The sequence below is a fragment of the Aphelocoma coerulescens genome, unplaced genomic scaffold (genome assembly GCF_041296385.1).
Source record: "Aphelocoma coerulescens isolate FSJ_1873_10779 unplaced genomic scaffold, UR_Acoe_1.0 HiC_scaffold_75, whole genome shotgun sequence".
In the NCBI taxonomy this organism is placed as follows: domain Eukaryota; kingdom Metazoa; phylum Chordata; class Aves; order Passeriformes; family Corvidae; genus Aphelocoma; species Aphelocoma coerulescens.
The window spans coordinates 1552737-1568220 of NW_027184061.1; the positions used below are offsets into that span (position 1 = coordinate 1552737).

Consider the following 15484-nt stretch of genomic DNA (forward strand, 5'->3'; position numbering starts at 1 on the left):
TAACTGAGCCTCCTGCCCTGGCCCTCCCAGACAGGGAAAAACCATTTGAATTGCATGTGGATGTTAAACAGGGCCATGCCAAAGGAATTCCTGGGCTCAAATGTTTCACCCAGTGGCCAGAGAGTGGCCTCATTGTCTGCAGAATTGTGCAGCCCCGGCTTTAATGGGAACTGAGGCCTGAAAACTGACAGCAGCAGAATCTCTCATTGTTCAAGCCTGGCATCAAGGTAAAGCTTTGTTAACCAAAGGAGCCTCTAAATGGATGAGCAGCGCTGGGTTCTTACAGAATGAAACTTGTTGGATGGAACAGGAGGATTCAGAGTTGAGGACAGGGCAAGGGTTGAACCCAGCCTCCTGTTTGAACGGCCCTGGACACGGGGCTGGCAAGAAACCCATGGCTGCAGTCAAGTGACAGAGCTCCAGAGCCGGCCTAGGAGAGATTGACCAGACATTCCCTGGCCTGAGGGAGAAAAGGTGTTTAGGGATGGGTCTGCAAGGGCAGCAGAAGGGAAAAGAGTGACAAGACACGCTGCTCTTAAGGAAAGGGAAGGAGACAAAGCGCAGCTCAGCGCCCGCATGCTCAGCTCAAAGGGCCGAGCTGGGGGTGCCTGGAAGAGCCTGGCACTGAAATGCCCTGAGCAGGAAGGCTTCAATATCTTCTGCTAACAGCATGGCAGCTCACAGCGGGGCAGAAGCATTTCCAACTGCTTCAGCAATCCCTGCATCAGTTCTTAAGGCATGTTTGGAACAAACAATTCCAAGAGATGGGATTGTGGAAGCAATGGACTCAGATAGGGGAACTCATTTTACAGGAAAGATCCTTCAGGCTGTTCTGGCTGCTTTAGGAACTCAGTGGGACCTCCAAATGCCCTGGCACCCCCAGAGTTCGGGTCGGGTGGAAAGAATGAATGGGGAAATAAAGAAACACCTTCTGAAGCTGCTGAGAGAAACCAAGATGCCACGGGTACGGCTGCTGCCATTGGCTTTGGCAAGAAGAAGAGCCAGACCCAGGGCAGATATTCAATTATCTCCCCTGGAACTGATGTTTCAATTCCTCACCCTGGGAATTCTCGACCTAGTGGGGGATGGAGATAAGGGATGTCTGTTTCAAGCAGTCTGTGGCCAGAATCCTGTCTCTTGTGAAAGCTCTTCCACAGGAAGCTTGGCTGGCACAGACCCTGCCTTGGGACTTTGCTGCCCACAACATCCAACCAGGACATCAGGTCCTGCCTGAGGGCTGCAAAGAAGCACCACTGGTGGCCAAGGGCGTGGCCCATTCCAAGTGTCCCCGAGCACAGAAACAGCCGCCAGCACAGCTGAACACGGGGGGACCCCTCAGCCTCGCCTCAAGCTCTCGGAAGCCCCGCGGATTTGCACTCCCCGGCTGCAGGAGGAGCAGGCGAGGCCACCACTGCCCCTGCACAGAAGGGGCCGCAGCAGCAGCCAGGGCTCCACAGCGGGGCAAGCCCCGGGGGCTGCCCACAGATCCTCTGCTGAAATTGTCTGGCTGGGCACCTCCTCTGGCATCTCCAGGCACTGGGGGCCAATCCTCGCTGGCACCGGGCGAGCTTCAGAGCTTTCTGTGCCTGCACTCGCCACAGCTGCTGCGGGAGACAGCGGGAGAATTCCACTCTGGCTCTCAGTTACACTCACACTCTGGGCTCGGCGGGATTCGATTGCTGGAAAATAGACCAAGTTCAGAATTGTTTTAAAATTTTATTTCTCTACTCAGGCTTGCTTTGCCTCTGCCTCGGCGAAAGGAATTTTAAAGTGTTTCTTAAGGGATGTTACACCGCTCAGCAGAGATGAGCTTAACATCTCAACAGACTGGGAACAGCCCAAAAGATACCCAAAAGATAACGCCCATCAACAGAACATCAACGCCCATCAGCAAACATCAAGGAACAGCTACCCCAGACACTGCCCCCGGCACAGCTGGAGACCCCTGCTCTGGAAAAGGCTGAGAAGGAAATCAAGGAGTGTGGACCTAATGAACATCAGAGGCCAAGCAATCCGGGGCCAATAGGAAACCAAACACTAAGAACTACCCAACTTGGAACCAATGAACATTAAACCTACGGATTTCTATGGGTTTAGACTGCATCAAGGTGAGGAAAATTTGAGTAAAACTCGTGTGCCATGGGATGATTTTCTCTGCATACCCGGGCTCTGTGTGCATGAAATGATTTCTGTTGCACATCCTGGCCAGAATAAAGTAATGCCTTGATCCTCTCACACTAAAAAGGTTCTTGGAGAGTTTTTGTTCTTCCCGCAGTTTCACTGACAAGACTACACAATTAAAATGTTTTTTATTTCATAATCCTACTCTGACATTGTCAGCTGGGTTTGGGCCAGGGGTGTGAGAAACAATTTTTAGACTTAGGGGAAGAAGTAGAAAAATCTTTATTGCTTTGGATTTTTCTGTGTATGTGTGTGCGTGGCTGTTAGTGATGGCAGAATTTTGGAATGGGTTTTTCGAGGTTCACCTTTAGGTTGCATTTTGAAAACTGGAAGAGCTTTAAAGGTGACCCTTTAACTCATTAACAGTTAATGAAACACCATTTTAAAAAAAGGGAAAAAAAAAAAAGGGAGCGGAGGGGGGAGGGGCACATGCAACTCCTGGGATGGCTGAGCTGGAGGAGAAACTTCCTTCCAAGCAGCCAGCAAAAGAGATTTAGAAATGCAAATTATCTCTGCTGGGGGAAGTGTGCACAATGTCCCAGGCTCTCCTTGCCTGCCAGAGGAATTGGCCTGATTCCCTCTGCCCCTCACCCCAAGCTCTGCCTCCCTGCACAGACGGAATTTGCATCGCTAAAGGCAGAGCCCACACTGAGCATCTCGGACTCTGCAACAGAAATCCCTGAAGCTGCAAAGGAAAACAGCAAACGGAGAATGTTGGGAGAACTTCACTCACAAAAGCGGGGGGGAATCATCCCTCTCCCCACTCCAACATCTGCTGGCACTGTCTGGGTTATACAGGGTGGGTTTGACCACTGGGCTGCTTTTGCTGCCACAAGGTCAGCGAAATCACTTGGGAATCCAAGGATGTGATGATTTAATCAGAGAAAAGAGGTCAATTCATGCATCCCTGGCATTTTTGGGAGCACCCAAAAATGGGGAAAAGATGAACGGCCACCAGAACAAATCCTACAACACCATGGAGCAGCCCCTGGGAACCCAAACAAATTCATACCAGGTGCCAGAGAAGCCATTGATCATTTCAAGGCATCATTAGATTACAAGCTGTCCTCCAAATCATAACCAAGCACACAGCTCCAGCTCCTGACCTTCTCACCCACCAATCCACTCCCATGAGCAACGCCACATTTCACCCTGGGATGGCATCAGATCCTCTTTCAGCAGAAGGACCAGGAGGTTGTGAAAAATTAAAGGACTCAAAGTGCTCTTGGCAAAGAGATGGCCAAGGAAAAGTGGTGAAACAGAGAACAAAGGAAAGAAAGCAGCTCATGTACTGTCCAAACATGGAAAGGACGGGAATGGGAAACGTTTTCGTGGTTCCCTGGCAGACCATGGGTTAAACCAATGCTGTTTCTCCTCTCAGGTGCTGCAGCAACTCTCATCTTTTTACCATACACCACACCTTGCTCAGTGCAGCTCATTCAGCAGGGGATCAAGGGCATGCAGGTGGCAGCCAGGCCTCCTGACCCAGAAACGGCTGCAAAAGGACACAGAATGAGGTCACTGAGAATAATCCCAAAACCAAAGAAGGCCCAGGAAGAACAGATTAAGGCATTTTTAAAGTTTGTAAAGAGAAAGACTGAGAAAAGAAGAAGTGGGGAACTAAAAGGAAGAAAATGAACGTGTCTTTACAAACAGATGCTGTGAATCCCATTGGAGATAGGGCCAGGGACTTGGAGGTAAGGATGTAACAAGAGAAACCATAAAATTTCAGAAAAGTGTTACTAGCTGACACGAACTGCTGCTCAGCCATGGTCCTGCGAAATTCCTGAACTTCCCCAAGAAGAACAAAGCCTTCACAGAGCCATGAATATCGGATGTTATACAAAGTGGGGGTGCACATTAAGGGGCACATGCAGCAGGCGCATCGGGAAGTCTGTACCTTCCAAGGACCTCAGCCACGGGGGAAAGGGACACGGAGATGCGGCCGGCGAAATCGGCATAAAAAGGAGGCTGCGTCCTCCAACACTTGGACAGACCCCACGGGAAATGCCCCGTGGCCTCTCCCTTGCTCCAGGAATGTCATACATGAAATCCCTATTTGTGCTTGGTCTTTGCATATTAAGTGCCTTAATTAATTTGAGCTTAATATTTTTAAATTGAATGTTAAAATCAATCCATCAGTCCAGGTACAATAATCAAGCTTTTATGGTCTTCCTGTGTTTACTGTATACTTTTACAAGTGTTTTAAGATGTGTTGGATGTATTTTTTTATGTTTTACTTGTATCTTGGTTTCAAGGCAGATTTTAAAAACCCCAGTTGCAACAAACAGCTCAGCCCCATAAGCACATGACCCTTATCTGAACTAATATCACCCCTCTGACCAGGAGGAGCCATTGGTGGACAGAGGTGGTCTGTCAAGGGGAAAACACCAACCGCCTTGAACCAGGGGGGTGGGCTGTGGGCGGACTGTGGGCGGACTGTGGGCGGAGCAAAAGCTATAAAAGTGTAAGAGAAGACACGCCCACTCTCATTGTCCCTTCCTCTCCAGCTTGCTAAGGCAGTGCTGGAGAAGCCTACCCCTTTCTAGGGGCTTTTTAGAAATAGATTTCTTTTTGACCAGCCTAAACTGCAAGTTTATTTTTTTTCTCTACCTGAGGTTCAGAGCTGTCTTAAGCCTAAAGTTCCTGAATCCCTGCGCTCCTGGGGCATATCTCTCGAGCCATCTGGATCCCAAATTTTTATATTTTGTTAGGTTTTTTTTGCAATTTTTCAATTTTTTTTTTTGTTTTAATAAATTGTTTTAATTTCTACAAAGAGTTGTCTCGTTCCTCACAACTCTTTTGGGGGCTCTCCGGGATCCTATTTTTGCCCTAAAATCCAGGTATTTTGGTTAATTTTACTATTTTTGAATTTTTGCGATTTTTTTGTTTTTTTTCTCCTTGGATTTTCTGGGCTCCCACAAGGATTACTGCAGCAGAGAAAGGACACCTCCGGTGGAGAAAGACTTGTGGTAAGGCTTGAACCCTTCTTAAAGGGAACTTAGTTAGGGACTTACCCTTTTTAAGGGCTATTAGTTTTTGGGGAACCTCCGAGTGGAATTCCTTTTGTGAGAGAGTGTGTGGGGGGGTTGGCCGCCCCCAGTGTGTGTGTGAGTGTGCTTGAAAGGGTTCATTTTTAAGGGCACCACGAGGGATCACCCCTTTAGAGACACAGAGGGGAAGATCGAGTGTGGTGATCAGCCTTTCTGGGGGGAGGTTTCCACGTTTTAGGGGTGTGCGCAGCCCCAAATTCATTTTTATTAGTGTCTCAGTCTCCTCGGGTCTAGAACTGAGGAGAAACCTCATTTTAAACCCCTCTCTTTTCCTTTTTCGCCGCGTGGTCGGCGGCCATTTTGAAATTTCGGGCCGCCGCGTGGTCGGCGGCCATTTTGAAATTTCGCGCCGCCGCGTGGTCGGCCGCCATTTTGAAATTTCGGGCTGCCGCGTGGTCGGCCGCCATTTTGAAATTTCGCGCCGCCGCGTGGTCGGCCGCCATTTTGAAATTTCGGGCCGCCACGTGGTCGGCCGCCATTTTGTGTCCTTTTAATTTGAACTGCACCCCTTTGCCGTTTTAAGTGCATGTGTGAACTTGTTTTAGCTGCACTCTTGTGGTCAGTGCTATCTAGCACCTTTATACTTCCTGTTAGTTTGGAGTGTTTGGGTTATTGGATTGTAGTTGTAATTTGCTTTATCTGCTTTAATCATAAGACACTACTTTGATATTTTGAATTACTGTTTGTGTTATTCATTATAATCTTTTTCCTTTAATTTGGTTATAAATATTTTAAATTTATCTCTCCTTTGCTAATAAAGACAACTCTTGTTTCTTAAATTTTAAGTATATATGTATAAAACTATCTAAATTTCAGTTATACTTTAACCAATTTAAATATTCACTAATTATTCTTTTTATAATTAAAATTAATTTTTCTTGCAACATATTTGTTTCTCACCAGCCTGCCATATCTAATTTTTTTCCCACAGATTCGCCATCATTTATTCCCTTATATATCTACTAACCCTGCTTGCTTTTCTCTACATTAGTTGTATTGTATTTTATGCTTATAACTTTATTATCATTTTTTTATTGTGATAGTGTATTGAATTTAGGTTATTTTGTAATATTATTTCCTTATGCAATATTTTAATTGTTTTGTATAATACAATACTTTGGTTTATTTAATTAGAAAAAAAAAAAAAAAAAAAAATTTTCTTCTGCACTAGCTACTTGTTTGCTTCCCAGTAACAAAATGGGACAAGCGAATAGCAAAAAGAAAGACCTAATGAAGAAATACAAAATCTTCCCAGACAGTCCGTTAGGGCAAATGCTCCTAAAGTGGGAAGAAAATCTTTTAACTAAAGAAAAAGACCAGTGTCAAATGATTAGGTACTGTGTTTTTAAGTGGCCAAAACATAGAATTAACAAAGATGGTCTCAGATGGCCCAAGTATGGGTCTTCTGAAAAATGGCTTTGTGAGGCTTTGCATTCTTATGTACATTACAAAGCTCCAAAACATTCTGATGAATTAGACTATGCTAAAATTTGGTTAAATTATTGGCAAAAACAAAATGAAGACCAAAGCAAAAAAATAGAATTGGAAGAGGAAACTAAATCTAATTCAATTGGACTTAATAAAAATTCAAACCAAATTTTTTCCATTGCAGAAGAACACAAACAGAAAGAAAAACAAAAACCTAAATTAAATAAACCAAAGTGGGACCCCCTAGACTACCTTCCTCCAGTAACTCCTCCAGAAAGGAGGGTCCAAATTGAACAAGAAAGGGTCCTTCCTTCATCAAGCCACCCAATCGAAAGGGACTCAGAAAATGAGAATGAAAGTGAAAAAGAAAATTCTGTTCCTTCCTGCTCTCACAAAAAGACAACCGGACAAAGGATTTCTTCTAGCCAGGATGGCCCAGCATCTTGCACTAGAAAGAAATCATTTAAAACACCTGACTGTCCCACCTGCCTGAGCACTCCCCATGAGTCTAAAATTTTACCTCTTAGGGAGGTACCCATGGGAAATGCTCAAGGAGGAATTGGTTATGTAGTTGTACCTCTAGCTTCATCTGAGGTACGGGAATTTAAAAAAGAAATGAAAAGCCTGATGGCTGACCCCATTGGTCTAGCTGACCAATTTGATCAATTCCTCGGCCCTAATATTTATAATTGGGGAGAGATACAATCCATCCTTCACTCCTTATTCACCATTGAGGAAAGAAAATTGATTAGAGCTGCAGGAGTGACAGTCTGGGACAGAGAAAATAATTCTAATCAGGGCCCAATTGGAGAACAAAAATTACCACTGACAGACCCTGACTGGAACCCAAATTCAGAAGAGGGCAGGAGGAACATGAAAGACTACAGAAATTTAATTATAAAAGGGATTAGAGAAGCTGTTCCTCGAGTTAATAATATGAAAAAAGCATTTTGTGGGGAACAGGAAAAGGATGAGTCCCCAACAGCTTGGATGGCTCGGTTAAGGAATAACATTCAACTTTATTCTGTCATTGACTTAGACAGTGAGGGAGGCAAAACTATGCTAAAGGTACATTTTGTGCTTCACTCCTGGCCTGACATCAGAAAAAAATTAGAAAAATTGGAAAAATGGCCAGAGAGGGAACTAGATGAATTACTGGAGGAAGCCCAAAAAGTCTTTGTTAGGAGGGATGAAGAGAGGATGAAGGCTAAAAGCCGAATAATGAATAACAGTACTAATGCTCCAATCCACAACCCTCCTACACAAAGAACTTCCCAAAGGGGCATCCCACAACAGCAAACCCAAATCTGCTCTCAGCAACAGCCACAGGTTTGTGTTTGCAATAAACAACCTAACCCAATTGTTCAAAGACCTGAGAGGTTAATTTGCACATACTGTAATAAACCAGGCCACGGGCAGTGGTACTGTTTTAAAAAGCAGAGAGATCAAGGAGTCCTTCAAATGGAGGGACAAATTTTGAACAACTGAAGGGGTCAGGGGCTTTATTCTCTGGGGCAAAAACATCTTAAAGAGCCCTTGATAAAATTAGAAGCTGGACCCCAGAGACAACAAGTGGAGTTTTTAGTGGACACAGGTGCTGAAAGAACCTGTGTCACTGAAACACCTCCAGGATGTTTTATTTCTCAAGATACATTAGATATATATGGTGCTAATGGTGAAAGCTTTGCTGTTCCTGTAATTAAAAATGTAATCCTTTCCATACAAGGACGTACCCATACAGGGGATGTGCTATACCTACCTCAAGCTGGGATCAATCTTTTAGGACGTGACTTCCAAATACCTCTGAGGGTTGGGGTGGTACCGCAGGGTGGAAAAATGACCACTAAATTGTTTGTTTTATCTTTAGTAGATGAGCAACACATTGACCCGGTAGTGTGGGCCAAACCTGGCAACCGGGGAAAAATGGACATCACACCTCTAACAATTGAGTTGCTCCCAAATAGCCAGCCAGTACGTGTACCACAATATCCCCTCTCCAAGGACAAAAGAAAGGGCCTGAAGCCTGTTATCATGGACTTATTACAAGATGGAATTCTTGAGACCTGCAAATCCAGTTACAACACTCCAATTTTGGCTGTCCAGAAACCAGATAAGTCATTCCGGCTTGTACAAGATCTGCGTGAGGTCAATAAGAGAGTCCAAACCAGGTATCCACTGGTGCAGGACCCCTATACACTCCTGAGTCGGGTACCCCCAGCACATGCCTGGTTCTCTGTTATTGACCTTAAAGATGCTTTCTGGTCATGTCCTCTAGATTCTCATTGCAGAGACATCTTTGCATTTACCTGGGAGGATCCAGACACTGGACGGAGGCAGCAGCTGCGCTGGACTCGCCTGCCTCAAGGGTACACCGAGGCACCCACACTCTTTGGCCAAGCGCTAGAAGATTTGCTAAGTTCCTTTTCTCCACCCGAAGGGATTCAGGTAACTCAGTACGTAGACGACCTACTCCTCTCTGGGGAACAGGAGTCTATGGTAAGAACTGCTACAATTCAGTTACTGAATTTTCTAGGGAGGAACGGGCTGAGGGTGTCAAAACCTAAATTACAATTTGTGCTACAGGAGGTGAAGTATTTGGGACATCTAATTGGCCATGGCACAAAAAAACTCAGTGCTGAAAGAGTAGAAGGAATCCTAAATCTACCACCTCCAACTTCAAAACGAGAAATCCGGCAATTATTAGGCCTATTTGGATACTGCAGACTGTGGATTGATCAGTATTCACAATCTGCCAAATTTTTATATGAAAAACTAATAGAAGAAGAACCTTTTAATTGGACTAATTCAGACACACAAAAATTACAAAATCTGAAAGAGAAATTAACAAAAGCACCTGTTTTAAGCCTTCCTTCACTAGAAAAACCCTTCGATCTATTTGTTAATGTGGAGAAGGGAGTTGCCTATGGCGTCTTGACCCAGGAGTGGGGAGGAGTCAGGAAGCCGGTTGCTTTTCTTTCCAAATTACTGGATCCAGTGTCCAGAGGATGGCCCGTTTGCATCCAGTCCATCGCCGCAGCAGCTGTTCTGGTCTCGGAGAGTCAAAAACTCATTTTTGGTGGAGACTTGACAGTGCATACACCACACTCAATCAAAACCATTTTAGCTCACAGGGCTGCAGAGTGGTTAACTGATCCAAGAATAGTCAAATATGAAGCCATTCTCATGCACTCGGACCACCTGAGGTTAGTTGTGTGTACACACCAAAATCCAGCTCAATTTCTTTATGGGACCCCATCAGAAAAAGAAATTGAACACAATTGCATTGAAATAATTGACATCCAAACAAAAGTCAGAGAGGACCTGGTGGACTGTCCCCTCAATGAAGGGGAAATCCTCTTCATTGACGGGTCATCTCGAGTGGTGGATGGAAAACGATGCTCTGGCTATTCAGTGGTCGATGGACACCAAATGTGTGTGCTAGAAAAGGGCAGATTGCCACCGACCTGGTCAGCTCAGGTCTGTGAGCTCTATGCCCTAGAAAAAGCACTCCACCGACTAGCTGGAAGCATTGGGACCATTTACACTGACTCGAGATACGCTTATGGCGTAGTCCACACCTTTGGAAAAATCTGGTCCGAAAGGGGGTTCCTAAACACCAAAGGGAAAGATATCCTACATAAGGAATTAATCCTAAAAATTCTAAAAGCACTGCAACTGCCTCAGGTGATCTCAGTGGTGCATATTCCAGGTCATCAATCGGGAACCACAAAAGAAGCTCGGGGGAACAACCTAGCAGACTTGGCAGCAAAAGAAGCAGCAGTGGAAGAAGAGGTAAAAGTGATGGAAGTAAACCAACTTCCAACTAACACCACCACATCTGACACTATTCCACAAACTAACATTTTACCCACGCCCATTTTTACTGATCAGGAAAAACAGAAATTAGTTTTAATTGGAGCTAATGAGGATTCTCAAGGTCGCTGGTATTTACCAGATAAACGCCAAATTTTAAACAAAAATTTAACCCGAGAAATTCTACAAAATATCCACCAAAGCAATCATTGGGGTTCAAAGGCTCTGGCGGATCACTATCTCAGAACCTTTGGATGCACTGGTGTTTATGAAATAGCCAACCAAATAACCCGGGACTGTGTAATCTGTCAAAAGGTTAACAAAAAGGTAATGAAAAAGAACACTGGTGGAGGAATTGAATTAGCAATCAGGCCTTTCCAAAACATTCAAATTGACTTTACAGAAATGCCTCCTGTCCAGAGGTGGAAATACCTATTGGTAATCGTTGATCACCTTACTCACTGGGTGGAAGCTATTCCAACTGTCAATGCAACAGCCCAGACAGTGAGTAAGGTGATCCTCGAGCAAATTATCCCCCGTTATGGGATAGTCCACCGCATAGATTCAGATCGAGGTACTCATTTTACCTCTCAAATTGTACAACAATTGGCTCAGCAATTAGGAACAAATTGGAGATTACACACCCCGTGGCATCCACAGAGCTCTGGGAGAGTGGAACGGATGAACCAGGCAATCAAGAACACCCTCACAAAATTAATGCTGGAAACAAAATGGACCTGGGTAAAATGCCTTCCACTTGCTCTTCTTAGAATTAGGACACAGCCAAGATCTGATTTGGGTTGTTCACCATATGAGATGTTGTATGGATTACCCTACCTTGCTACACCACAAGAGTTGAATGTGAAAGAGTGTGGAAATACCAATGTACAACAATATGTACAGATAATTGCCAAAAATCTAGAGTTGCTAAGGGAAAGAGGTTTTCTACCACAAACTCCCCCACTTGATTTTAATTTACATCACATCAATCCAGGTGACTGGGTGTTAATAAAATCCTGGAAAGAAAAGTCATTAACCCCATCCTGGGAAGGTCCATTTCAGGTCCAGCTAACCACTGAAACAGCTGTCCGGACATTTGAAAAGGGCTGGACGCATGTCAAGAGGGTGAAGGGTCCAGTAACACCACCAATTGAAGAGAAGAAACCTCCAGACAAACCATCAAACTAAACACCCTGTTTGAAAGCTCCACTCAGCATCCCTCACTCCAAGTTAATAAAATCCTGTACTCCCAGTTCTTCCCCAGTTATACCTCAGTAATAAGTGCTAGCTACAAGTTGTTAAACTAAGTTGAAAATATTTTGCTGTTAATTCTGTTCTTTGTTATTCCCTTTTACAGATTCTGCCTTCACACAACCATATTGTCACATCAACTGTATAGTAAGGCTCCATTTGAAGCCAGCATTCTCTTCCAATAACAGTCCAATCAGACTCCAAAATTATGGGCACGATAACTCTAATCTTTGACAAGGCCAACCCTAAAATAACCATGAGTTTCCAGAAGCCTGAGGTCACTGAAGAACCATCTGAAGGTGAGATGCCTAAAGAAAGGACAAAAGAAGCAAAGATGACAACCCCCACCAGCAGAGGCAACCCAAATGCTGACAGCTCCTCTCGGGTATGCCTAAAGGGGAAAGTGAGCAACATCCTGCTACTGAGTGTCATCTGTCTCTGGGTCCTCTGGCCTCCCTTTACACAAGCAGCCGACAGCCGCTGTAACAGATGTTACAAGACTGTGTACCAGGCAGAAGGAGGCTCATTTCAAATTCGACACTTTTTCCGAGCACATACTTATGTTAATCCATCTTGTTACAACATAACAAGGTTGAGTATCTGCTCAGAAAAAGGTCACAAGTACTGGATTGGCAAAAACATTGGCACCCAAATACATAAGCAGAAGGGAGAGTGTCCCTCCCAAGACGATTGGCTCTGTTTCAATTTTAGATACATAACCAAGACAGAAGATTTGTTAAAAAGAAAGACCTATGACACTGATCTGATCCAAGAGGTGGTCATAGAAGAAAAGGAAAAACAAAAAGAAAACAATCCTTTGATGTCAAGGAAAAACTTGTTTATTGACCTGGCAGAAAGGATTGGACAGCAGCTAAATTTAACAAATTGCTGGGTGTGCGGAGGAACTTTAGAATCGGAGAGTTGGCCTTGGCGGGGAGTCAGTCTTGGACCCCCCGATTTACTCCGAGTGAGTAATCTCTCCCCCACAACCAGACATGACAATGAAACCTGGCTGCTAAGCAATACTGTTATTGGAGAAGAATGCATCTGGAGGAAAGGAAGAAAATTTTTAAAAGAAGTTGGTGAGACAATATGCAAAAGGTACCTGGTAACTGATGGGCAAAAACATTGGTGGATACCTCAAGAACCAGATGTATTCTGGTCTGCAGAAAAGGTTAAAAACAAAAATTGCATTTTGAATCCTGTTAAAAAACTCTGGCAGTGCTGGGATCAAGGAAATCCATATTCTGTCCTGCCACAAATTTCCAAGTACTGGATTACAGCAGCAAGTATACAACCCCACTTCTGGGAAGCACCACAAGACCTCTACTGGATCTGTGGTAACCGAGCTTATTCCAACTTACCACCTCGCTGGAAAGGGAGCTGCACTCTTGGAGCCATTCAACCAAACTTCTTCCTACTTGCTGAAAACGCTGGAGCCCACCTTGGAATCTCCCTTTATGATGAACTTTTCCGTACTAAGAGACATGTAATAGGAGGGACCCAGAGATGGGGAGAAGAAGAGTGGCCACCTGAGAGGATCCTAGAGACTTATGGACCTGCAACATGGGCACAGGATGGGAGCTGGGGGTACCGAACTCCCATCTACATGCTAAACCGGATCATCAGACTGCAAGCACTAATTGAGGTAATCACTAATGAGACCTCTCTTGCTCTTGAACTACTTAACACACAGCAAGGGCAAACTCGAGCAGCCGTGTACCAAAATAGGCTGGCATTGGACTATTTACTAGCTGAAGAAGGTGGAGTATGTGGCAAGTTTAACACCTCAGACTGCTGCATCCATATTGATGATCACGGCGAAGCCATCACCAAGATTACCCAAAACATCAGGAAACTAGCCCATGTTCCAGTGCAGAAATGGCAGCCCTTGATCACTTCTGAATGGTGGGAAAATATTTTCCAAGGACAATGGTGGAAGAAAGCCTTAATTATTGTTGGACTTTCCCTTACAGGACTTATTTTTCTCCCTTGTTTAATCCCTTGTTTCATCCGTCTAATCACCACTGTCGTCCAAAGCATGCCACTGATCCAGGATCTTCAAGGACAACAGCAGCGTCCACCATTCGCTCAAAAGATTATGCATATCAATAATAGTAACAATAAGAAAACTAGAAAGGAGAGAAAAATTGCCCAGCAAGTGTGGGACAGTTTTAAAGAGCTTGAATCTATCCCTGAAGAGTTATCCACCTCCACTTAAATGCAAAGACCAAAGATGTGAGCATAAGAGAAAAAGGGGGGACTTGTCATACATGAAATCCCTATTTGTGCTTGGTCTTTGCATATTAAGTGCCTTAATTAATTTGAGCTTAATATTTTTAAATTGAATGTTAAAATCAATCCATCAGTCCAGGTACAATAATCAAGCTTTTATGGTCTTCCTGTGTTTACTGTATACTTTTACAAGTGTTTTAAGATGTGTTGGATGTATTTTTTTATGTTTTACTTGTATCTTGGTTTCAAGGCAGATTTTAAAAACCCCAGTTGCAACAAACAGCTCAGCCCCATAAGCACATGACCCTTATCTCAACTAATATCACCCCTCTGACCAGGAGGAGCCATTGGTGGACAGAGGTGGTCTGTCAAGGGGAAAACACCAACCGCCTTGAACCAGGGGGGTGGGCTGTGGGCGGACTGTGGGCGGACTGTGGGCGGAGCAAAAGCTATAAAAGTGTAAGAGAAGACACGCCCACTCTCATTGTCCCTTCCTCTCCAGCTTGCTAAGGCAGTGCTGGAGAAGCCTACCCCTTTCTAGGGGCTTTTTAGAAATAGATTTCTTTTTGACCAGCCTAAACTGCAAGTTTATTTTTTTTCTCTACCTGAGGTTCAGAGCTGTCTTAAGCCTAAAGTTCCTGAATCCCTGCGCTCCTGGGGCATATCTCTCGAGCCATCTGGATCCCAAATTTTTATATTTTGTTAGTTTTTTTTTGCAATTTTTCAATTTTTTTTTTGTTTTAATAAATTGTTTTAATTTCTACAAAGAGTTGTCTCGTTCCTCACAAGGAATAAAGTTCCTTTTACAGGACTCCTCCGGCTCCTCTGGGGACACAAACCTCTGGCCACGGGAACTTTCCCGCACACTCCCGCCGACGGGGCAGCCACCTCTGTCCTACCCACAGCAGCCGGGACGAGCCAGCGCTGCTCCGGCACCGGCTCCTGCCGAGGCAGCAGCGGCAAGGAGAGCGCGGGCAGCCGCTCCCGCAGCGCCCTCACGCCAGGGCGAACACGGCGCCCACACGGCACAACGAACCCGCCCCAGCCCCCTGCCGCCCCCTCCGCCCGCAGCCAGCGCCGAGCCCCGCCAGAACCGAGCGCGGCTCCCACCTGCGCTGGGGCCGCCTCCGAGCTCCGCCGCCGCCTCACCGGGCTCCGGCCGCCGCCGCCGCTCCCGGGCCCGCACAGACGCTCCGCCAATGGCGCCTCTGCTGCGCCACGGCCGCCCTGCCGGCGGCTCCGGGCCCGGGCTGCTCCCCGCTCCGACCAATCAGCGCGCCAGAACCACGACTGACGGCAGCACCGCCCAATCGCAGCGAGGGGCGGGCTCTGCACACGGCCCAGCCTCGCCCCGCGCTCCCAGCGCCCCCCGGGCTGCGTGAGGGGAAAGCCGCAGCTGAGGAACAGCCCTGGAACGGGCCCGGCCCGAGCCGCCATTCAGCTGGGAAGGGAAACAAAGCTCTCCGCTGCTCCCGGCCCGACTTGCCCAGCCCTGCGTGTTGGCTGCCTCCGGCTCCTTGGGA

General features: G+C 45.7%; 1 pseudogene; it reads right to left on the reverse strand.

Moving 5' to 3' along the window:
- The window catches only part of LOC138102438 (zinc finger protein 850-like), a 385524-nt pseudogene extending 370333 nt beyond the window's left edge, over positions 1-15191 (reverse strand).
- Positions 15192-15484: the final 293 nt, after the last annotated feature.